Here is a 26,015-nt window from a genome sequence, read left to right as displayed (position 1 = left end):
AAAATCGAGCTCTTTGGCATCAACTCAGCTCGTGTTTGGAGGAGGTGGAATGCTGCCTATGACCCCAAAAACACCATCTCCACTGTCAAACATGGAGGTGGAAACATTATGCTTTGGAGGTGTTTTTCTGTTAAGGGGACAGTACAACTTCACTGCATCAAAGGGACGATGGATGGGGCCATGTACCATCAAATCTTGGGTGAGAACCTCCTTCCCTCAGCCAGGGCATTGAAAATGGATGGGTATTCCAGCATGACAATGATCCAAAACACACAGCCAAGGCAACAAAGGAGTGGCTCAAGAAGAAGCACATTAGGGTCCTGGCATGGCCTAGCCAGCCTCTAGACCTTAATCCCATAGAAAATTTGTGGAGGGAGCTGAAGGTTCGAGTTACCAAACGTCAGCCTCAAAATCTTGACCTTGAAATGACTTGGAGAGGATCTGCAAAGAGGAGTGGGACAAAACCTGGTGGCCAACTGCAAGAAACGTCTGACCTCTGTGATTTTGCGAAGGGGTCAAATACTTATTTCACTCATTAAAATGCAAATCAAGGGGGCGTGGCTAGCCGGCGCTGAAGATGGCTGCTTAATCTAATAGCTCCACAGCGAGGGAGAACACCGGAACGAAATACGCCTGACAGACCGGAGCGATTCACCCCAAAATCGCTACACAGCTTCCCGCAGTGCCGACCGACAATGTCCCGCAAACGGATGGGAGAAAGGGAAATCAGAAAACTTACTACGTTCCTGTTTCCTCAGGACAAGGTCAGTACTATCCAAGATGGCGCCGGCGGCCTGACAGACACAAGTGAGGCTTACACAGACCTCCCTGACGCCATCCACAGTGAAATGGGCACAGCTCCTCTGCCTATATCCCCTACCCAGGACCCTGGATCTGATCCCCTTACTTCCAGCCCTGCTAAAGCTCGGATGCGGATGGATATACTGCATTCACACTCTCCTCATATCAGCGCTGCAGTACAGGCCCAAGCCTTCAACCCCTTTCAGTCTAACCAGGCGCTGCATAACTCCATGGCATCTTTCCCCACCTCAGGCCAGCCAGTAATAGACACAACCCTAAAAGAGATGCTGATGTCCCTGCAAACCTCTCTGATGACAGATTTATCATCCCTATTCAGTAAAATTTCCACAGAGATGCACTCTATGGACAATAGAATCTCTAATATGGAAAGGGGAATGACAGAATGCTCAGCCACAGTGAATGACATTATAGACGCGGTGGATGACATTAAAGATGAGCAACACTGGGTCCGGGCCAAGCTGGCTGATTTGGAAGATCGCTCTCGACGTAACAACGTCAAACTGCGAGGGGTCCCTGAGTCCATACCCCCGAATGATCTCCCCAAATATGCCAAAGACCTCATACACACTATTTTACCCGACGCGGCTCCCAGAGATATCGTCATCGATAGAATTCACAGGATTGCCAAACCGTCTCATCTAGCAGCATCAGTACCAAGAGACGTACTCATGCGAATCCATTTTTTCCACATAAAAGAAAAAATGATGTCAGAAGCCAGAGCCAAAGCTCCCCTGCCCAGACCCTACGAGGCAATACAGATCTTTCCAGATCTTTCCAAGTTCACCCTGCAAATGAGGAGGAAGCTAAATCCCATCACAAAAGGCCTCTCCAACCATAAAATCCCATATAAATGGAGATATCCGGCGACCATCCTCATCCTGAAAAATGGCACTACCGACGCTGTCAACGACCTAATGAAGGGACTGCGCCTTCTCCACGACTGGGGCATCATTTTGGAACCCCCAACGAAAGGGATCTCCCCTCTGCCACAACGAAACTCCTCCCACAGGCGCAACAACCAGAACCCCAAGATCCACCATACCCACACGAATACCTGAATAAGTTGGGCCATAACCTCTACAGCTCATTTCTCCCTCGCTGTCTTGAGCAATGCTCCTAATTGTTCTATTTCTTTCCTTTTGAACACTAACTGTTTTCCCCCACCTGCGGCATAGCTTCTCATAAGCTCTCTGTTATTTACGCCGCCACGTTTCCTATACAGCGAGATTGCAGTAGAAAGTTAAATCTATTATCAATTCTTGTTCTCACTGTTGGCTCTTCCAGCCTTTTAATTTGTTGCCTTCCTCCAGTTCCCTCCTGCGGCTTCCGGTCCAGATCTCCAACACAACGCAAGTGACCATCCATCCAGCAACTCAACCACCGACACCATCGCCAAACTCCCGCAAGCTACAAGCAACTAACTGTAAGTGACTCTTCTACACTAAACACACTTCCCCAACATCCCTTGATCATGCCCTGCAACATTGTGTCCCTCAATGCCAAGGGCCTCAACCACCCGGCAAAACGGCATTCTCTATGGCACACTGCGACAAAATTGGACTGTGACATCCTCTGTGTCCAGGAAACCCACCTGCTCCCCGCGGCAACAACCCTATGCCATAATCGGCAGTACCCCCAAATATACCACGCCGCTTACAGCTCCAAGAAAAGAGGAGTTCTCATAGCGATCAAACAAGGGCTGGACTTCCAACTGCTACAACAAACCCCTGACCCCAACGGTAGATATCTCATTCTATCCTTCACCCTCAACAAAGTTAGTTATACCTTAATGAATATCTACGCCCCCAACACCCGCCAGATCAGTTTCCTGAAGAAAGCCTTCACTAAGGCTCGAGCGGTTTGCAAGGGACATTTGATAGTCTGCGGAGACTTCAATTTAGTTCCCGATATCCACATGGACACTACTTCTCCTGCGAAAAGAAGAGAGTCACCCCTGGGGCGGCTCCTCACGTCACACGACATGTTTGACGTGTGGAGATGCCATCATGGGTCCGAAAAAGATTTTACCTATTTTTCACCACGCCACAATTCCTATTCTAGGATTGATTTGTTCCTCACAGACAAATGGCTACTACAAAACATCAGCGCATCTGTAATCCACACCGTGACGTGGTCAGACCACACCCCAATCTCTATTTCCATCACCGACATGCCGCCCCAGCGGAATACGTTCCTCTGGCGAGCGAACAACTATATCTTACAGCACCACACCTACTCCTTAGATATAGAAAAACATATAAGTGATTATTTTGATTTAAACAAAGGGTCAGTGGGGGACCCCGTGACGGTGTGGAACGCGCACAAAGCGGTTATTAGAGGTATTGTCATGAAACTGAGCTCTGTATGTAAAAAGAAGAGGACGCAGCAAATAGACACCCTTACCTCCCAAATTGCGACTCTTGAATCCCAACATAAGACTAACCTAGACCCGAACACCCAAGCCCAATTATTGACCCTAAGACGTGACCTGCGCTCACTTCTTCTCCACTCCTATGACCTGATCCAGCGTAAGCTTAAAGCTACCACATACTCCACGTCCAATAAAGCAGGTAAAAGACTAGCGCAACGCATCAAAGGACGACGGATCAAATCCAAAATCACGACTTTATCCTACCCACACTCAACCGACACTTTGACTAACCCCCAGGACATAGCGAACGCCTTCAGCGACTACTATAGTAAGCTCTACAACATCAAACATGACCACACTACTTACCAACCATCCCATGAAGATATCAACAACTTTCTTCAACAAATTAAACTACCAAAGCTGACTGACTCTCAACTGACCTCCCTCAACGAACCATTTTCAGACAGGGAAATTCTTGATACGATATCCTCCTTACCAACGGGCAAAGCCCCAGGACCAGATGGTCTCACGGGGGAATACTATAAAAGGTTTTCTAGACACTTACTTCCCCAAATGACAGAATTCTTCAACATTGCTGCCTCCTCCTCAACATTCCCTGATGAATCACTAAACGCTCTTATCATTACTATCCCGAAACCAGGTAAAGCTCCCACCTCCCCCCAAAACTTCCGCCCTATCTCCCTATTGAATCTTGACGTAAAAATATATGCCAAAACGATTGCCAGACGCCTTATGGTTGTTATGCCTGATCTCATTCACACAGACCAATCAGGATTCATTAGAGGCAGACAAGCCCCTGATGCCACAAGAAGGATGGTAAACATAATACACCATATTGAGTCCAGTGGAACGCCTTCTCTGCTCCTCTCTTTGGACGCAGAGAAGGCGTTCGACAGGGTACACTGGTCATACCTCAGAGCAGTACTAACTAAACTTGGATTTAAAGACCTCATATACAACGCTATCTTGGCTCTATATACTGTCCCAACTGCGAAGGTATACTCCGCAGATATGCTTTCACAAACCTTTCACATCACAAATGGCACTCGCCAGGGCTGTCCATTGTCCCCACTGATTTTTAACATGCTCATAGAGCCACTCGCGGAACATGTTCGCTCAAACCCCCTACTCACAGGAGTCACAATAAGGAAAACATCACATAAAATCAGCCTCTTTGCTGACAATGTCATACTAGTGCTCACCAATCCAAATTCCTCCCTTCCTGAAGCCCAAAAATTATTAGACTGGTTCGGTCGCGTATCATACTACAAGCTTAACGTAACTAAGTCCCATATTCTAGACCTTAAACTGGACGCTACTTCTCGAAACCTGCTACAAGCACAATTCCCCTTTGCTTGGGCCGACCAAAGCATCCCATACTTAGGAATCCACCTCACAAAATCAGTTAAACACCTATTTGCAGCCAATTTCAAACCTCTCCTCGCCACCTTAAAAGTAGATGCACAGGCCATAACCAAACACAACCTTTCTTGGTCTGGTAGACTGGCAGCATTCAAAATGCTACACCTGCCCCAAATCCTATACCTATTCAGAACTCTACCCGTACCCCTACCTAAATACTACTTTAAATCATTGCAATCCATACTTAACAAAACCATATGGAATGAAACCAAACCTAGATGCGCACACTCGACACTTAGAAATCACAGATTGGCGGGGGGTTCAGGGACAATAGATTTCGAAGACTATCACACAGCAGCGATACTAGACCAGCTCGATGAGTGGTTCAGCACAAAACCTACCAAACCCTGGAGCTCAATAGAATATTCCCACCTGCTTCGCCCAAACCTACAATCTTGGTTGATGAGCTCACCCTGGGGTCCAAAACTGTCGACGGCAACACCTCCCACCATGGTGGCGTCAATCTCAGCATGGAAAAAACTAATACACAACAGCGGTGTCACACCCGACACTCTTCCCACTCCTATCCCCATTGAAGCTCTCCATCACCTCTCTCCAGACTTAAATTTAAACCACTGGGCCAAGAACGGAATCCGAACCATACAACACATTCTACTCAAAGACAAACCCAAATCTTTTACCCTCTTGAAACAAGAATTTAACTTACCCCAAACAGAACTCTTCACCTACCTCCGAGTCACGCACTGCCTTAAAAACTCCCACCTTCAGTTATACACTATACATCCTAAAGCATGGGATTTTCTAACGTCCTCCATCCCCAAGCGCAAGGGAATATCCCTATTCTATAATATTCTACACCAGAAACAGCAGTTTAACAAGAAGCCCCCACATATTCACTGGGAACATGACTTAGGTCAGACCTACACGGAACACCAATGGCAAAAAGCGATCCAGTCAATTTATAAATCTACAAAATGCGCCACGCTCTGGGAAAACACCCAAAAAATACATCTCAGGTGGTACTTAACCCCATCCAGAATTGCTAAATTCAACCCTTCTATCGGTGATCAATGCTGGCGCGGGTGTTCAATCAAAGGTGATCTACTTCACATCTTCTGGACATGCCCACGATTGCGTAACTACTGGAACAAGATCTTCCAAATAATGTCAGACGTTATACACCAAAATTTACACCCATCACCTGATCTAGCTGTGCTGAACCTCACTATTGAAACAATACCAACACCTTACAGATACATAGTGACCCATATTCTGTTAGCTGCAAGATTATGTATCGCAAGACTATGGAAAACGGATGCTACCCCCTCCGTTGAACATACTCTAGATACGGTAAACCTCCACTACAGCTTTGAATTGATGATGGCCTCTAGTTCAGGCCTTACACACACTGTGAAATATAAATGGAGGCCATGGGAGTTGTGGACCGGAGCTGCATCATTCCTTTCATAACCATTCACCTGATGATCCAGAAACCTTTCTTATTTTCATGATAGGCAACATATCGTTACCGCTTTTTCTTGATAAATTTTTTTTCTTTCCCTCTCTTGAATATTCCTACTGCTTTTGTCTATAGACTCTAATTTACCTATGATATATCTAAGCCGGAGACTGTCCACGCAGAGTGCCCCCCCCCGGGTGAAAAGTGTTCCCATTAGGGCACCTGGGGTGGTGCTACTCAGGCCATAATTAATCTCCGATATCGGAAGCGGCACTATGACAGTTCTCTGCTTTATGTTATAACATTATTCAGATAATATGTTTCTTTGTACACAACTAAACGAATGTAATGTACCTAATATACAATGTGCACATTGTATTGTTATATACTCTTTGCAAAAATCAATAAAAAACCAATGATGAAAAAAAAAAAAATGCAAATCAAATTTTAACTTTTTTGAAATGCATTTTTCTGGATATTTTTGTTGTTATTCTGTCTATCACTGTTAAAATAAACCTACCATTAGAATTATAGACTGATCATTTCTTTGTCAGTGGGCAAACATACAAAAATCAGCAGGTGATCAAATACTTTTTTCTCTCACTGTATATATATGCCAGTTGGCGCTAATAAACAGAAAAAAAAGGCAGAACGCAGCGGCTCCTTGTGCAATACAGTTTTATTGAGTGACTACATGACAATTAAAAACAAGTTGCACTCACAAGAGTAGTGTCAAAAACGAGCATTCATGCAGAAACTGGCCAGCATTTGGCAAGTATTCCTCCGGACAGTGGGAGAGCAGGGGCTCAGGAGAGAAGGAATCCACCTTGCCATAATAAACAGAGGGATGTTATTTGTCATTTCTGTTCTCATTTCTGAAGTTCATCTCCTTATGCCGTCCTTGTGTAAATTAAAAGTGTAGGACAAGACTTCTATGTTTAACAACCGTTTGTGCTGTAATCTGACATTTGGACACACATACATTGCCAGTTGTCTAAAATGTTTGGCATCATCTGTGTCATGCCTGTGTGTTCATACCTTTATAGCATGTTATATAAGAGTAGATAGTGGATATTGGCCATCGTCATTTCAGTCTGTGGCTGATACAGCATACATTGCACTTGGATTATGGGCCGCCATCTGTGAGGAGAACAGGAATCTCTGCAGGCGGAAAATACAATAATGTCACAAATGTTGTAAATCAGGTATGGCAGTAAATGGAAGTTTCCGTCCTCTCAAATAAATCTTGTGTGTGTTGCTTTTTTAATATCTTCCGAAAAGATGAGGGCTTTCCGATTCTGAGATGGCTACCAGTGTAATGTATATATTTGGCTTGGCAAAAACCCTAAAAAAATTTACAACAAGGGTTGTCAGCCTAAAATAGATATTTCATGTTAGGTTGAATTACTATTATCTTACATACCTTCAAAATGAGATGACAAAGATGAACTCTTAAGGGCTAATGTATATGAAAGTTAGAGATGTACACGCTATGAATTCATATTGACCTGTACAGAGGAACAAAAGTAGAGTACTAATTCAAATATTAATTTGATTCTAAAGCCTATGAACATTAGCTGGTCCTTGTTACCATCATTTAAATATGATACAGAATTCTAAAAGTAACCTGCAACCCTATAGCAAACAATAGGCCACTGTTGCCAACCGTCAGTATTTTTACTGGCAGCCAGTAAAAAATGAGGACTTTTCTCCTGCCAGTAAATGCCAGTTATGGGGCGTACACACGGTCGGACTTTTCGTCTACAAAAGTCCAACGGACGCCGACGGACTAAAGCCGGCTGGTAATCCGATCGTGTGTGGGCTTCTCCGGACTTTCAGCTGACTTTTTCAGCCTCAAATCCGACGGACTTTAGATTTGAAACATGCTTCAAATCTTTACGTCGTAACTACGACAGACCCCGAAATCCGCTCGTCTGTGTGCTAGTCCGACGGACAAAAACCCACGCTAGGGCAGCTATTGGCTACTGGCTATCAACTTCCTTATTTTAGTCCGGTGTACGTCATCACGTACGAATCCGTCAGACTTTTGTGTGGTCATGTGTAGGCAAGTCCGTTCGTTAGAAAGTCTGCCGCAAGTCTGCCGAAAGTCCGCCGGAAGTCTGTCGGACAGGCTGTCGGACTTTTGTAGACGAAAAGTCCGACCGTGTGTACGCCCCATAACAGGTAAAGGTTGCCAGTAAAAAATAATATGGCTGTGACGCTCGGCACAGAATTACATGCAGTTCCGGTCCAGGGCTGTCTGAGACCATTTGAATACCTGCTACAGTGTGTTCGGGCGGTTCCGGAGGGGGGTGGTGAGTCTGGCGGAGGTGGTGCCTTTGAGTGTCATGTGATGTCATGGTGCAAGGGAACCTCATGTGCGGGACAGGAGAAAGGCAAGCTGGGAGTGGGACTGTCAGTGCTGTTTGGACTGGAGTGGACTGAAGGGACCACCTGGCATGGAGAGAGACTGTCACTGTGACTCAGGAGGGGACTTGTTGTGTTGGTGAGGTGTCATCATCATCTGTGTTGCTGCACACTGCTGTCATTATGATAGTCAATTTCATGTGTGTGCCTGCCCATTCTAATTTCTTGCTCTCCTAATATCTACCTTAAAGCAAATTGCTACTTGCATATTATACACGTTTGTAGCCTAAATACTGAAATTTGCACTTAATTTAACAGTAATTTTCGGAAATGCTAGTAAAAACTGGGCTGTGCCAGTAAATTTTGGGTGTCTTGTCAGTAAGTTTCAATCTGGTAGGTTGGCAACACTGCAATAGGTGCTTTATACTGATCTGAATTCTCTAAAGGAATAAACGGTAAATCTTGTTGCTGCAGACAATTGTACATTGTCATTGTACATTCCACTGTCTTATTAAATAGTTGTCTGTAATTCTCCACAAAATCATAATTACAGATCACAGGGCCTCATAACAAAAAAAAGGTGATCCTGCCCACCCCCCCTCTACGCAGCACACAGCAGTGTCTGGGTAATGATTGTAGTGACAGTGCTGATGATACCATTCATTAATGTGGACATAAAGTATCCTCCCGCAGTATAGTGCTCCCTAACTTCCCCTCTTCCAAGGAACATAGCTCTTGTCCTCAGCAACATACAGAGGTTGGACAAAAATATGGAAACACTACATGATTTCCAGATGTTAAAGTGACGACATGTTTTGCATTGAAAGCGGAAGTGATGTAATGTGGGACGGTAGGCGGCATAAACTCCAAACATACAAAGAACACTGGACACACCAAACTGGATTAATAACGGCCGTGTTTATTGTTTTTCGCAAATATAAACAATTAACAATTCACCATTAGTTCCCTTTCACACTGAGGCAGTTTTCAGGCATTTTAGCGCTAGAAATAACGCCTGTAAAGTGCCTGAAAACTGCCTCCTATTCATTACAATGGGAGGCAGTGCTTTTTCACCCAGATGGTGCGCTTGTGGGATGTTCGGAAAAGTCCTGCAAGCAGCATCTTTGGGGCGGTTTGGGAGCGCTGTATACAGCACTGAACATCGCTCCCAAAATGTCCCTGCCCATTGCAATCAATCGGAAGCGCTGTAATACGGGAGTTTTTAACCCCTTTTTGAGGTTAAAAGCGCCCCGCTAGGAGCCGCTTTCAGTGTGAAAGCAGCCTTACTCTTTTAATCAATAAATACTTTAAAACTGTAAACAAAATCAGCCAAAATCAGTGGGGCGCTCTTCAAATATCTCTCTGGCGACTAGCAAAGACCCCCCTCAGCCTCCTGTCTAAATATGGGTCATGGAAATTTCTGGAATGTTTTGGGGGGTCAGGTTAATCAGTCGCCGGACCTGAATATCATAGAGCCATTATTGTCAATCTTGGAGAACAAGGCTCAGGCTCGTTTTCTGCCTCTCTGCAAGAACTGGAACGATTTTTGCATGAAGAGTGGTATCAGATTCAATTATCCACCATCCAAGATTTATATTTATCAATTCCTAAGATAATTCAGGCCATCTTGGATGCCAAAGGCGGTCCAACACCATTTCAGGTAACAATTTTATTCTTTTACCTAGCGTTTGCATATTTTTGTCTACCCCAGTACTCCTCCCCTGTTCCTGGTAAAACATCTTTCTCTGGCCCAGCAACCCCCCCACCAGTAAAGCTGGTGCTATCTCTTGAAAATATCTGAAGATGAAAAGTCGCACCCCGTGATTAGCTTGTCTCCTGGGAAACACACAGGTCCCAGGAGACAGCGGGGACCAGTTACGACGCGCAGCGCGACTCGCGCATGCACAGTAGGGAACCGGGAAGTGAAGCCGCAACGCTTCACTTCCTGATTCCCTCACCTAGGATGGCGGCGGCAGCTGCCGAGAGTCGATCGATTCATCGGCGTTGGCTGCCGACATCACTGGACCCAGGGACAGGTAAGTGGCCATGTATTAAAAGTCAGCAGCTGCAGTATTTGTAGCTGCTGGCTTTTAATATTTTTTTTTTGGGTGGACTCCCTCTTTAATAAACTAAAAACTGGGTGGAACTCCGCTTTAAATGGTCAGCTTCTTGAGGGCAGGGACTGATGTGAATGTACAATATATATTTGTCCTGTTTACCATTATCAGTGAAAGAAAAAAAAAATTAATAATTTTGGATTGTCCCCAGAAAAGTAATAGAGGGGAAATCTTCCAATTTCTGGTGACCTGGGGGTCCCCAAGCAATTCCCTTAATTTTCAGGGATTTCCTCCCACTTCCTGTTTGGCTATAGGGCAAGAAGTGAAGGCAAATCTCCGTAATAGGATACAGATGGTCAACATCCAATAAACTCTTTATATTACCTGTTACTTCTGATTGCCAATGCTTCATGGGAGCTGACTTTCTTCATCGGTACGGACAAGTTTTCTTTTTTTTTTGATAATCATTCACCCTTCTGTACCAAAAGAAGATTTTCATAAAACTGACAGCACCCCCAAATTTATGAAATTAACCCCTGCAGCATACAGTGCCTTGTACTCACTGTACTATTATCAAGAACACAAAGAACTACAGACTCAGATTACACCTCCCTTTATGGGTGATTCAGAAATCATGATTCATCCTATTATATATAATATTCTAGTTGAATACCTTATTTTTTTCTCTTTAGACTTTACACTGCTAAGTTATGTAACAGAAGATTGAGACCCTGTTTTTTTCCAAAGGACTATAGAAAGTGGTGACTCCTCTGTGGTATTATACAGATGGAATAAAATCATTGGGGAAGGGAGGGGATTGGTAAATGCTATATACCAGTGGCGGCTGGTGCTCAAAATTTTTGGGGGGGCACAAACTGAAAAATTCTGAAAAAAACCCCATTAATTGCAGTCTCACTGTGCCCATCAAACGCAGCCACTGTGCCATCAAACGCAGCCACTGTGCCCATCAAATGCTGCCATTGTGCCATCAAACGCAGCCACTGTGCCCATCAAACGCTGCCACTGTGCCCATCAATTGCTGCCACTGTGCCCATCAATTGCTCCCACTGTGCCCATCAAATGCTCCCACTGTGCCCATCAAATGCTCCCACTGTGCCATCAAATGCTGCCACTGTGCCCATCGAATGCAGCTACTGTGCCCATCGGATGCTGCCACTGTCCCCCCTCCTGCCCGCCCGCTCACCATCTGCCCGGCACTTACCCTGTCACGGTGGGGCAGCGGGTGATGGAGGCGGGCGGCGAGCGGTGTCCTCCATGTTCCTCCATGTCCTCGGTGTTGCTTGCAGGTCACCTTTTTTGACGCCTATTAGAGCCTATGGCTCTAATCAGGTGCTTCAAAAACACTCACACCGCTGTAATTCAGGCACCCGGCGCCCGAAAAGGGGCCGGGCGCCTGAATAGGGGGTGGCAGCAGCAGCCATGGATAGATTCATGCAATGCATGAATCTATCTATTGATGATAGGGGGGTGGCTGGAGAGAGGGGGCGGCGCCCATGCGCCCTTATGGACGGGCCGCCACTGCACTTACAGTATATACCTTTTAAAAGCATGTTCTGATACTGAACATTCTGATATGTATGCTTTATTTCAGTTTGAACATTAAGCCGATGTCTTTTATTTTTCCAGCAGAATTCTCAGACCCAGCCAAATTCTGTGGCTATTAGGAAACCAAATGATAGTGCCTGGCTCCCCTGGTTGATTCTCTATATAGTATAATAAACAAACTATATGCAAGTCCAACTACAAGAGCGTAACACCCTTATTAAGGCTTTGAGGAATGGGATAGACTGACAAACCACTATAGGAAAACCTCTACACTTCCTCTGTCTTTAAGACATACAAGAAGGCAGTGGGTGACTGAACTTACCAATGCCAATTCAAAAATTAAATATCAACTTTAATTTGTGTCAGGCTTTAATTATTGTCTATCTATTTCTGGGAACATGACTGGGGAAAAACTTGGTGTTTTCACTTTGCCTTGATGAGTATTACATTGATGGATAGTATAGACCTTTGGTGTTTAATCTAAGACTACTACACTAATTATTGGTCCAATGCCGATATGATATGCTGGGACGTGGGCATCAGTTGAGAGACTACAGATTGTTCATGGTGGAGTTTATAGTCTACCTAAAATGAGGACTCCCATTGATACTCAAAATGAACAGCCATTTTGTTCTTCAACTTCCAACTTGTGCTAGGAAAGTGGTAGCTGGAATCTGATTGATTGGCTGGCTAGTTGGTATGGGTGACACAAACAATTAACTCTTGCTATCATATATTTTCCTAGATATAAAGTAATTGTTTTTACTATAGCCAGGCCTGGATTTGTGGAAACAAACAAACATTCTCATCCCTGTCCTGGGTTGTCCAGTGTAAAATGACCAAAATATAAATGTATGAAATGTACATGTGGGTGTACACATATACACAAAAAGAATATCTCTCAGGTGCTCGGTCTAGGTAAAATACCAACTCAAAAATCAATCCAAAATAAATCCTTGCTTTGCGCACTGGTCCTCAGTCATATTGGAACAGGAAGGGGCCATCCCCAAACTGTTCCCACAAAATTGGGAGCATGAAATTGTCCAAAATGTCTTGGTATGCTAATGCCTTAAGAGTTCACTTCAGTGGAACTAAGGGGCCAAACCCAACCCCTGAAAAACAACCCCACACCATAATAATCCCCCCTCCACCAAATGATTTGGACAAGTACACAAAGCAAGGTCCATAAAGACATGGATGAGCGAGTTTGGGGTGGAGGAACTTGACTGGCTTGCACAGAGTCTGGACCTCAACCTGATAGAACAACTTTTGGATGAATTAGAGCGGAGACTGCAAGCCAGGTCTTCTCGTCCAACATCAGTGCCTGACCTCACAAATGTGCTTATGGTAGAATGGTCTATTTCCCATAGACACACTCCTAAACCTTGTTGACAGCCTTCCCAGAAGAGTTGAAGCTGTTATAGCTGCAAAGGGTGGGCCAACTCAATATTGAACTCTATGAACTAAGACTGGGATGCCATTAAAGTTCATGTGCGTGTAAAGGCAGGCGTCCCAATACTTTTGTCAATATAGTGTATATGGTAACCTGCATTGGTGTAATACAAGTAATTGCTAACATTTAATTTCATGGAGGTTACGCTTTACATATATGAGGTGCATTGAAAAAAAGTTACCGTATTTAGTTGTAATTGCAGCAAATAGGTTGATCTTCACATTTCATTGAAATCCAGGCCTTTTAAATTGGACCTGAACCCAATACGAGAAAAGTTGCTCTCTTAAAGAAAACATCTAGAAATGTTAGTTGTGGCTAAGAAGTACCCTAAAATGTGGGCCTTTTGTCTTGAATTCCTCTTGGAAAAATAAGAGTGCACTTCTGGTATAAGTGTGCCTAGGCACTCCTGTTCATAAAGCTGCATAGCCGTATATCTGCAGTGTCGGAGGCACTACAAGCCTCTGGCTCTTAGTTATCTTTATTTCTACCACATAGAAACACACTGCTAAAACAAGGCATGGCAAACCAGTAAAGAGTAAAAAATCAGCTGCAGAGAAACTACAGGAAATACCAGTGATTATTTCTTCTTTTTTGGGTTACAACTTCCATAGTACAGGTGCTCTTTAAGCAATAATGCAAAGAAAGGGAAGCCTAGTTTATTCCTATGATGTATTCAGAAAGTTTTAAAGTGGTTGTAAAGTCAGAAGGTTTTTTTAGGCATTCTATGCCTTAAGATAAAAATACTTCTGTGTGCAGCAGCCCCCCAATTACTTACCGGAGCCCCATCTCTGTCCAGCGATGTCCACAAATGTCTCAGCCATCCGGGATTCTCCCTCCTGATTGGCTGAGACACAGCAGCAGTGCCATTGGCTCCCGCTGCTGTCAATCAAAGTTGGTTAACCAGTCAGGAGAGAGAGGGGCGGGGCCGAACCACAGCTCCATTTCTGAATAGATATACAGAGCTGCAGCTTGGCTCAGGTGCCCCCATAGCAAGCTGCTTGTTGTGGGGGCAATCAACAGGGAGGGGCCAAGATCACAGAAGAGGGACCTGAGAAGAGGAGGATCTGGGCTGCTCTATGCAAAACCACTGCAACAGGGTGGGTAAGTATAACATGTTTGTTGTTTTTATAGAAAAAAAAACCTAGACCTTACAATCACTTTAAATGGGTTTGGTTTGTATTCAAAAGTAGGCATTATGATACAGAAAATAAGCCACCAGGTTTTATTAGATGGTGGACATTAGCTTTTCCTCCATTTAATGGTTTCATGGCAGTCATATAACTGGTACTACATTAGATTGTTAACAAATACCTTACATGGAAAAAAAATAAGCATAATTGCTTTATAACTATTTCTTTCCATAGAGTGCTGGCTCCGTTCATATTTGATGCAAACAACTATAGACCAAGGGAAACAGTTGAATAACATACAGGTAACTGTAGGTAGTAAGACCCTGTCCTGTCTCCTTCTAAAATTGTATTCTCTTTACAATTAGTTAACATGCTTTAATACTTTATACTAATCTCTAGAAAAATAGTATATTAAGTAATTACTGTAAATGATCAGTGTTTAAAATTAGAAGACATACTAGAAGACTCCCCATCATGCACTTATTTTTGCCCAGAATGGTAATGGTGACATAAATTATAGACTAGAAGTGAGATTTATTTCTTGAAAGGTTGACTCTATACCTAAGGATTTATTCTTAGAAAGTTTTGCATATAAAGTCTGACATACAGCCTCTTATGCATGTGATTTCCTATTAGAGTCTCAAACTTTATTTAAAAAAAAAATGGTGTGAAGTGTATGTTTATTCATTTTTATGATTGTTATATATTCACAATTTCGGAAAGAGGCTGGAGCTCAGAATTCTTCTATTACAAAAGCAACTGTAGCCATATCAAGTTGGAATTCTATAATGAGGGAATTGGCGCTGTTCAACCACATATGCACTGGATAATGATCATAAATATATAAGTGTAAAAATGATATATATAAAATATAAGTGTAAAAAGTGGTGGGAAAAAAAGAGCTATATATATATATATATATATATATATATATATATATATGTGGAATGCTCTTACAGCAATATATTATACATTAAAGTTCAGTGTGCTATAACATATGTACTCTAAAACATCAATAAAAATCTGTAAACAATCCAAACTGTGATAAAAAACAAGTGGTGAAAATCCAATCTAAACCACTCCGGTAAAGTGTCCAGCTTTAGTGTGTAAACTGTCCAATTCATAAACAAAGTGATGATAAAAAAACAGTGTCCCAAATTTTTTTTAAAAAAAACTGTGATGTGTCCCTTCAGTAAAATGACAATATTCTTGATGTGGCAAGTGCTCCCCATCTTCCAATGCACCGCCACTCGTGCCCTCACTCACCAGAGTGCCCAACCCCTGCAGGGGTAACAGGCATGTAGACAAAATCCAGCAGTGATGATCCTTGGTGACAGTCCTCAGTCCTCCTTCCCTTCTCTGATGTCAAGATCACCTCTGATTAATCCCCAGCATTAAGCATTGCAGGTGGGGCTCCAGGATATTTTACGACACTTGTCTCTCACAGGACTCCAGTTACCCATTCCCCCAACAAAAATGCTCCTACTCTAAATTGGACAGTTTACACACTAAAGCTGGACACTTTACCGGAGTGGTTTAGATTGGATTTTCACCACTTGTTTTTTTATCACAGTTTGGATTGTTTACAGATTTTTATTGATGTTTTAGAGTACATATGTTATAGCACACTGCACTTTAATGTATAATTTATTGCTGTAAGAGCATTCCACATATATATATATATAGCTCTTTTTTCCCACCACTTTTTACACTTATATATTATATATATCATTTTTACACTTATATATTTATGATCATTATCCAGTGCATATGTGGTTGAACAGTGCCAATTCCCTCATTATAGAATTCTGTCTGATTAGAATTTCACTTAGGTGATATCCTGTGTCGAGGGGGCTGCAGTTCCTTTTTTTCTCCTCCTAAGCGCGGAACTATTGTCTTTCATTCTCAGCCATATCAAGTTGTTACTATTAATGATCTACATACCATAAAAATCTTTTTCTATTACATAGGGCTAGGTTCACACTTGTGCGCTTGGTTGCGGGTGCAGGACAGTGGGTAAATCACACCTGTTCCTGCAACCACCCGCAGCCAAACTTTACTGCCGTGTGGCGGAATCAAATTAAACAAATATGCATAGTCCACCATGGCCATGTGACCTATCTGCCTTTATAGACTTTCTTTTGGAGCCTAACAATGCCATCAGCGTGTGCATCATGTGTGTCATAATGCATGCTTCATGACATTATCAAGCACACAGCGGTAACGTATGATGTCATTACACCCATCAGATCGCTGCACATGCGTAGTATTCATCTCTCTAATGCTAAAAATACATACTTTTAACAGTTATTGGTACCTTATCTTTTACAGCTCCAAAAACGTCAATGTATTTTATTGGGATTTTATGTGATAGACCAATACAAAGTGGCACATAATTGTGAAGTGAAAGGAAAATAATAATGGTTTTCAAAATGTTTTACAAATAAATATGTGAAAAGTGTGGTGTGCATTTGTATTCAGCCCCCTGAGTCAATACTTTGTAGAACCTCCTTTCACTGCAATTACAGCTGCAAGTCTTTTTGGGGATGTCCCTACCAGTTTTGGAAATCTAGAGAGTGAAATTGATGCCCATTCTTCTTTGCAAAATAGTTCAAGCTCTGTCAGATTGGATGGAGAGCGTCTGTGAATAGCAATTTTCTTGCCACATATTCTCAAATGGATTTAGGTCTGACTGGGCCATTCTAACACACAAATATGCTTTGATCTAAACCATTCCATTGTAGCTCTGGTTGTATGTTTAGGGTCGTTGTCCTGCTGGAAGGTGAACCTCCGCCCAGCCTCAAGTCTTTTGCAGACTCTAATGCCGCGTACACACGGTCTGACTTTTCGTCTACAAAAGTCAGACGGACGCCGACGGCCAAAATACGGCTGACAATCCAATCGTGTGTGGGCTTCCCCGGACTTTCAGTGGACTTTTCCAGCCGCAAATCTGACGGACTTTAGATTTGAAACATGCTTCAAATCTTTACATCGTAACTACGCCGGAATCCAGAAATCCGCTCGTCTGTATGCTAGTCCGACGGACAAAAACCCACGCTAGGGCAGCTATTGGCTACTGGCTATCAACTTCCTTATTTTAGTTCGGTGTACGTCATCACGTACGAATCCGTCGGACTTTTGTGTTATCGTATGTAGGCAAGTCCGTTCGTTAGAAAGTCTGCCGCAAGTCCACCAAAAGTCCGCCAAAAGTCCGTTGAAAGTCTGTCGGACAGGCTGTCGGACTTTTGTAGCCGAAAAGTCAGACCGTGTGTTAGCGGCATAACGGGTTTCCTTCTAAGATTGCCCTGTATTTGGCTCCATTCATCTTCCCATTAACTCTGACCAGCTTCTCTGTCCCTACTGAAGAAAAGCATCCCCACAACATGATGCTGCCACCACCAGGTTTCACGGTGGGGATGGTGTGTTCAGGGTGATGTGCAGTGTTAGTTTTCCGCCACACATAGCGTTTTGCTTTTAGAACAAAGCGTTCAATTTTGGTCTCATCTGACCAGAGCTCCTTCTTCCACATGTTTGCTGTCTCTCCCACATGGCTTCTTGCAAGCTGCAAACTGGACTTCTTATGGCTTTCTTTCAACAATGGCTTTCTTTTTGCCACTCTTCCATAAAGGTCAGATTTGTGGAATGCATGACTAATAGTTGTCCTGTGGACAGATTCTCCCACCTGAGCTGTGGATCTCTGCAGCTCCTCCAGAGTTACTATGGACCTCTTGGCTCTTCTCTGATGAATGTTCTCCTTGCCCGGCCTGTCAGTTTAGGTGGACGGCAATGTCTTGGTAGGTTTGCAGTTGTGCCATACTCTTTACATTTTCTGATGATGGATTGAACAGTACTCCGTGAGATGTTCAAAGCTTGGGATATTTTTTTATAACCTAACCCTGCTTTAAACTTCTCCACAACATTATCTGTGACCCGTCTGGTGTGTTCCTTGGCCTTCATGATGCTGTTTGTTTACTAAGGTTCTCTAACAAACCTCTGAGGGCTTCACAGAACAGCTGTATTTATACTGAGATTAAATTACACACAGATGGACTCTATTTACCAATTAGGTGGCTTTTGAAGGCATTTGGTTCCACTAGATTTTAGTTAGGGGTATCAGAGTAAAGGGGGCTGAATACAAATGCACGCCACACTTTTCACATATTTATTTGTAAAAAAATTATTATTTTCCTTCCACTTCACAATTATGTGCCATTTTGTGTTGGTCTATCACATAAAATCCCAATAAAATACATTTAAGTTTTTGGCTGTAACATGACAAAATGTGGAAAATTTCAAGGGGTATGAATACTTTTCCAAGGCACTGTATTTGGCTTGGGTACCTTTACTAATACGTTATATCTTACTTCTATCTTACCTATTTTACTAAATACTGCAAAACAATACAGTATATTTCCTTCGGAATTTTGATATTATTCTTGGCCATAGAAAACTATTTCTTACATTCCTCCATACTGGCCCCTTTTTTTTTTCAAGGGACCAATATAGTACCTCCCATTCCTGAAATCAATTTTTCACTTTATTTTTCTTTTCTTAAGAGCCCTTTCACACTGGGGCAGTTTGCAGGCGCTATTGCGCTAATAATAGCGCCTGCAAACCGACCCGAAAGTGCCGCTGCTTTCATTCCAGTGTGAAATCCCGAGGGCTTTCACACTGGAGCGATGCGCTGGCAGGACGGTAAAAAAAGTCCTGCCAGCAGCATCTTCGGAGCGGTGAAGGAGCAGTGTGTATACCGCTCCTTTACCGCTCCTGCCCATTGAAATCAATGGGATGGCGCGGCTATACCGCCGGCAAAGCGCCTCTGCAAAGGCGCTTTGTGGTGGTATTTAACCCTTTCTCGGCCGCTAGCGGGGGGTAAAACCGCCCCGCTAGCGGCCGCATACCGACGGTAAAACGCCGCTAATAATAGCCGCGTTTTACCGCCGACGCCGCCCCAGTGTGAAAGGGCTCTTAGGCAAAAGTTTTCTTTATACATGCATGATTTTTATATAAATGGAAGGTTGGTACAACCTTTATTCAGACTGCGTGGGTTTATTGAATCTAACGCACAAATACATCTTGCCTCCATATGAAATTAAAAGGTCTCCCTCTCTAGGAGCCCAGTCTGTAGCCCCAAAATTTTAGGCCATCCATCTTGCCACCATGTCTCTCCACATATGGAGCAGGAGAGGTCTATCCTTTTTTGGGGTTATATCACCAATATGGTATAGGACCCTTCTGAGTTGTCGCATTGTTTTTCCCACTTACAGAAGTATATATGGGCATTCAGCCACTGAGCCACGTATACCTCTCCTATCGAGCTGCAATTGAAGAACTCATTTATTTCAATTATTTTATCCCACACATGGTATGAACATGCTTATTGACGGCTAATTTACAAGCTATTTTACTAAAAGGAAAGAAGGAAGCTAATAGAGACCATAGCAAAAAATCTGCCAGCACATACTTGGGGAAAAAAAGGCACTCAGTTAAAAATAGAGATTTTTACAGGCAAAAGGACGCATAAAAAACTATCAACAACAGAGCATTAGTATGGGAAAATAGTGCATTGGCGGACACTCTTGTATTTACTCTATGCAGTATTTAGTAAGTGAAAACTTACTCAGTGGTGGTTTCCACTTTAATTTCACTATAAGATTAACCCAGCTATGTGTAGTTTGGAGATCTCCAGCAGTTTTTATAAAAGCATTCTATTTCATGACATAGTTCTTGTATTTCTGCTGGTTGATACTTCTTTATTGCTATGCTGTGCAAGGTGATCCATTATTCATTTAACCTGCCCATGAACTGTGATGACATCTGGAAGTCAATGGTTTTAATGGTACACTCAGTCTATTGAGATGTTAAAGGAAAAAAGCATACCCCAGGCATTTTAAGTGTGGAAGACCGAGTGTGCTATAGTAGGCTGAAATAGCATATAGGTCACTGCAAAGTGCTGTTCTTTCAGAAAGCAGATTTTGCATTGCTGCCAGTTTGCAAATCGGAAGGATTACATGGACAAAACAAATATGTTAATCCTGTTTCATAAAAGGATCTGCTTTTTTTGTGTACACATTACACAAGTCTCTGTGCCTGGTGAATAGAGATGAGTGGACCGATTCATGCAGACCAGGGTTTGATCTGGTTCGCCCAGTGCTAAGATTTGCACACATTTGTCAGAAAGTGTCTGTGCCTTTTTAGGTTCCTGGAGATGTTTGGCAGGCTCTCCATTGCTGCCTTGCATCCCATCCCATCCTTGCCTGTGCCCTCCTGCCCTTTTGCACAGCCAGGTTCATATCATCAGGCATAATTTACATTTAGCACTGCAGAAGAGTAGCCAATGACAGGTCCTTTCAACTCTTAATACCTTCATCTGTAACTATCACAGGAAATTAAAGGCTATAGTCCTTTATCACATTCACATAGATTTCATTTGTTAATTGCCAATGATCGGTGCTAGTGTGCTATCATAGCATAAAGAAAACAGTGTTGTTAGTGACTGAGGGCCAGGATAAACCTGGTTTGTTCAGCTCCTGGACTACTACTTCATTTCAACCGGTAGTCAGCAGTTTTAGAATGAAGCCCGCTGATACCCAGCAGAGTCATTGCTACCAGGCACTGTCAACCCCAGTAAAAAAGAATGTGTTCACTGCCGTACTCACCTCTTCTCTAGAGTTGTCCCCAGAAGACTCACTGCTCCAGTCACTCGGCCCGATCATCTTCTGGCCTATATGATGCGCAGTATAATTCAACCCACCTCCTCTAAGCCCAAGGATTCAAGGACCCGACTTCTCATGGTACGTCATGAAGCCACCCTGCACTCACAGGATAATTTGTCATTAAAGTGCATCAAGAATTCAGGGTCCGTCAAAGTCTAAAAGAAAAAGAAAACCAACGATGTCATGTGACCAGACCAACGAACTATACCAGAAAAGATATATATGCAAAAATGTTCTTTAAAAAATAGTGGTGTTGGGGCTTCAAAGAGGAAACAAACAAGCAAGAAAACAGAGGATTGGGGGGGGGGGGGGGGGTGAGAGGTGTCAAGAATTCTGGAGAAGGGCTTTAAAACAGCACTAGTACAAATAACTGCCAAAGCAGATGTGAAAACATGGCTAGAGTCAGCTCACATGAAAAGATTATTTCATGTTTGCGTATAATGTCAAAAAGAGATTCTGCTCTTGGTCAGAGTGCTTCCAACCCACTGTGCAACTTACCAACCCTTGTTGCTACAAAAACAATGGTAAATTAGTATCATTTGGGTTGATTTACTAATACAGGAGAATGCAAAATCTGGTGCAGCTGTGCATGGTAGCCAATCAGCTTCTAACTTCAGCTTGTCCAATTGAGTTTTGATAATAAAACCTGGAAGCTGATTGGTTTCTATGCAGAGATGCACCAGATTTTGCACTCTCCGTTTTTAGTAAATCAACCCCATTGTGTGTTAGCTTATCAAACACGTAAGATACATTAAAAGAGATGTATGTTTTTTTTTTTAAGAATCATACTTACCTAGGTGTATGCAGCATCAGTCCGATGTTGTATCTGTTTCCCAGCACTTCTAAGACTGAGAACCGAGCAATCTAGCACTGCCGATCGCTCAGTTCTCACAGCTCCCTGAGCAGAGAGCTGGTGACAGTCTGTCAGCAGCTCTCTGCTCTGACTCCCCCCATCCCAACCCTGCACTCACTGGAGCGCGGGGCTGTAGAAGGGGTGGGGAAAATTATTTTTTGGGAGGGTGCATGTGATCAGCACAGGACCAATCAGCACTGTCCAGACAGTGGGTCAGGGGTCATGCAGCCTCATAGGACAGTCAGAGGAGAATCAAAACTCTACATACAAGCTTTAAGCAGACACTGATAGAAGTCACCAGACTGCTATATACTGCTGATGAGAAAAGGTATTTAGCAGTTTATATTTACTAAAATAATTGCATTTCCATGTTCTGTGTACTGTGGGAGACCAGATATGGTGAATGCAGGGTCCTGGGTTTGGTAACACTTTAATTTTTCCCCCTTGTATTATGAACATACACATAGAGAGTTAACGTAAAGCCAATTTTGTCTTTATTTCAAAAGTATGTATCTTTTCCTAGCTTGCAAACCATTTATAGGAAATATATTATTTTCTACTATTTTGTGAAAAAAATAAGTGTCAGTATTGTATATTTTTGTAAAAGCAAAGAAAAAAAATGCAGGTTTCATAAATGTCGCCTAGAATAGGCTGCTCTGTAAGTACACAGCACTGATGCATGGCTCATAAAGGAGGTGTGCATTATAATCTCACCCATTCTGCTCTGCTGACGGTTTTCTATTAATAAAGATTAATTGCATTTGTAACAAGCGCGTCTGGATTCTTCTCAGCTCCAACTACTTTTTGGCACAGAGAAGCTCTCAAAGGCCCTTATGTGTAATACAAGATATATCACTTCACTGTCTTACTAATTGTTCACATCTTTTCCTCTCTGGCATTCACTATTCTAACACTTCTTGGACTATTTTTATTTACCTCTTTTAGTTTTACGTTACAGAATCTGCATTTCAAAAACTCTGGCCTAAATATATATTGTTTTTTAATTGAGATATCCAGATTGCTAAATGTGACCAGTTAGTAATTTATTCCCAGTTTTTGAATGTGCGAGGGCTGCTGATTTGCAAACTCCTGTTTCCCCTAAATCAAATGCCTTAAATAGTCAATGGTTTTTTGCATGTCCCTTTCTAAGATTAATGCAAGTAATACACAATTCCTAATTTAAAGGGTAACTCCACTTTCAAGTGGGAAAAAAAATAGCAAATAAAAAAATTATAATAATAATATAGCATGTACAATTGTGACACAAGTCATATATGAATGTGAGTTAGGGACAGCACTATATATGTACCTTAACCTCCCTGGCGGTATTCCCGAGTCTGGCTCGGGGTGGTATTTCAGAACCAAAAGCGGTAACCACGAGCCAGACTCAGGATCGCAACGCAGGATCCAGGAAGAGCTTACTTACCTTGTCCCCTGGATCCTGCGATGTCTCGCAGTGTGAGCGGCTCGTCCTCCGCTTGATTCATCACGGAGCCGGGCTCCGTTCCCTGCAAGTGTTGCGATGCGCGGGGATGGAGAATGGCGCCAAATTCAAAAAGTGAAACACACACAATATATACAGTACACTGTAATCTTACAGATTACATTACTGTATGAAATTATTTCACATCCCTTTTGTCCCTAGGTGTTTGTCCAGTGCCCTGCATGCAGTTTTATATTATAAAAACTGTTCTTTCTGCCTGGAAACTGGAGATTGTCCATAACAACCAAAACCGTCCCTTTACATCAAAAGCGGTTTTAGACCAGCTGGAAAACAGTGATAATAAATTAGAATCACTTGCAGAATTGAGCGATAGTGATTTGTGGGGAGATCCGTCATCAAATGACAGCGACAATTCTGCAACTGAGCAAATTTCAGTGTTTTTGATTTGATTACATTATTGAATCATTTGTATTATTATTATATTATTATTTGGTATAATTATTTATAGTTATTTATTATATTATAATTTATGATTTCGTGTTTCAAACTTTATCATACCCGAGATGTCTACTTGTTTGGACAGATTTAAGTGAGTTATTCCTAAGAATTACAGGCCTACAATATAAAACGCCAAATTTCCATGCAAAATAATTGTACCGCTTTAGCATCAAAAATATGAAATAATCATACCGCCAGGGAGGTTAAAAAATAATAAATAATATTGTAATTGAATGTTATTAAAACTTACCTTTCCTTTTCAATCTGCAGCTCAGTAATTTTCTATAAAATGCAATATGGCAACCTGGAGGTGTTCTGTACACAGACATGTAATTTCCTGCTTGTGTGATTGGCTTACTGATTTTCCCAGAAGTCTGCACTAAGATACAAGTCAGATATCAGACATCCCCTGCAACAAAAATGTCATTTTGGTGAGATACCCCCAAAGGGAAATCACGTCTGGAGGGATGCAGACCCTGCTACTTTCCTCAATAGAATTCTGCATGTGCAGCAGGTGATTAATAATTATAAAACCACTCCCATACAAATTCACTCTGGACATGGACACAGACAAACAAACAGCTATTTCTTCAGCATAACAAAAGGTCAGAATCTGCAACAGTTTTTCAACCACTTCCGGACCAGCCGCCGCAGTTTTACTGCAGCAGGTTGGCTCCCCTGCACGAAACCACGTAACTGTACGTGGGCTCGCGGGGTCTGGATAGCAGGCGCGCGTCCGCTGCATAGTCATAGCGATGACCGCCGGCCACGAGCAATCGTAAGCTGGAGACACGGAACAGGGACGAGTGTGTGTAAACACACACTTCCCTGTTCTGTTCTGACAGGAGTGATAGATTGTGTGTTCCTATTAGCTAGGAACCGCGATCTGTCACTTCCTTCAGTTAGTCCTTCCCCCTTTAGTTAGAATCACCTCCCAGGGAACACAGTTAACCCCTTCACCGCCCCTAGTGTTAACCCCTTCACTGCCAGTGACATTTTTACAGTAATCAATGCATTTTTAATCGCACTGATCGCTGTATTAATGCCAATGGTTCTAAAAATGTGTCAAAATTGTCCGATGTATCCGCCATAATGTCGCAGTCATGATAAAAATCGCAGATCACCACCATTACTAGTGAATAAAAAAAATAATAATAATAAAAATGCTATAAATCTATCCCCTAGTTTGTAGACGCTATAACTTTTGCGCAAACCAATCAATATACGCTTATTGCGATTTTTTTTTACCAAAAAAATGTAGAAGAATACATGTCGGCCTAAACTGAGGAAAAAAATAGTTTTTTTATATATTTTTTGGAGATATTTATTATAGTAAAAATAATATATAATATAATAATGCGTTTTTTTCAAAATTGTCGCTCTTTTTTTGTTTATAGCGCAAAAAATAAAAACCGCAGAGGCAATCAAATACCACCAAGAAAGCTCTATTTGTGGGAAAAAAAGACTTCAATTTTATTTGGGTACAACGTCGCATGACCGCGTAATTATCAGTTAAAGCGACGCAGTGCCAAATTACAAAAAAGTGCTCTGGTCATGAAGGGGGTAAATTCTTCCGGGGCTAAAGTGGTTAAAATCTTTACAATGTACCAAAATCACTCCGAGTGGAATGTTTTTTTTTCTCAACAAAAGTGAAGTTACTCTTTAACATTTTCCACATTTGTTTGACTGTTGGAAACATGGGGAAGCCATACCAAGTCTGTTTTTTGCAGTCATCAGTTTAGATGTATATAGTGCTTGGTGGAGTTTTAAAGTGGAGTTCCACCCACTTTTAGAACTTATCATCAAAAGCATTCTGACAGCTTACCTGGATAGTACAGTTTACAATCGAGTTTCCTGTCTCTGCCACCCGTGGAT

The 26,015-nt window shown here is 42.4% G+C and overlaps 1 protein-coding gene across 3 annotated transcripts in view; it reads left to right on the top strand.

The window, feature by feature from the left end:
* ELMOD1 (ELMO domain containing 1) overlaps positions 1–26,015 on the top strand; it is a 214,171-nt gene that overhangs the window by 96,686 nt on the left and 91,470 nt on the right. The window contains exon 2 of one of the 3 annotated variants that reach the window (XM_073613139.1): positions 14,864–14,931. The exons of the other annotated variants lie outside the window; for them this stretch is intronic. The gene's annotated coding sequence lies outside the window, so the exon portion shown is untranslated. The remainder of the gene's footprint in view (positions 1–14,863; positions 14,932–26,015) is intronic. 3 annotated transcript variants of the gene reach the window in all.

Source organism: Aquarana catesbeiana, linkage group LG02, assembly GCF_042186555.1.
Source record: "Aquarana catesbeiana isolate 2022-GZ linkage group LG02, ASM4218655v1, whole genome shotgun sequence".
NCBI classification, from domain to species: domain Eukaryota; kingdom Metazoa; phylum Chordata; class Amphibia; order Anura; family Ranidae; genus Aquarana; species Aquarana catesbeiana.
Note: the sequence above shows the minus strand (reverse complement) of the source record. Positions and strands in the feature narration are given on the sequence as shown.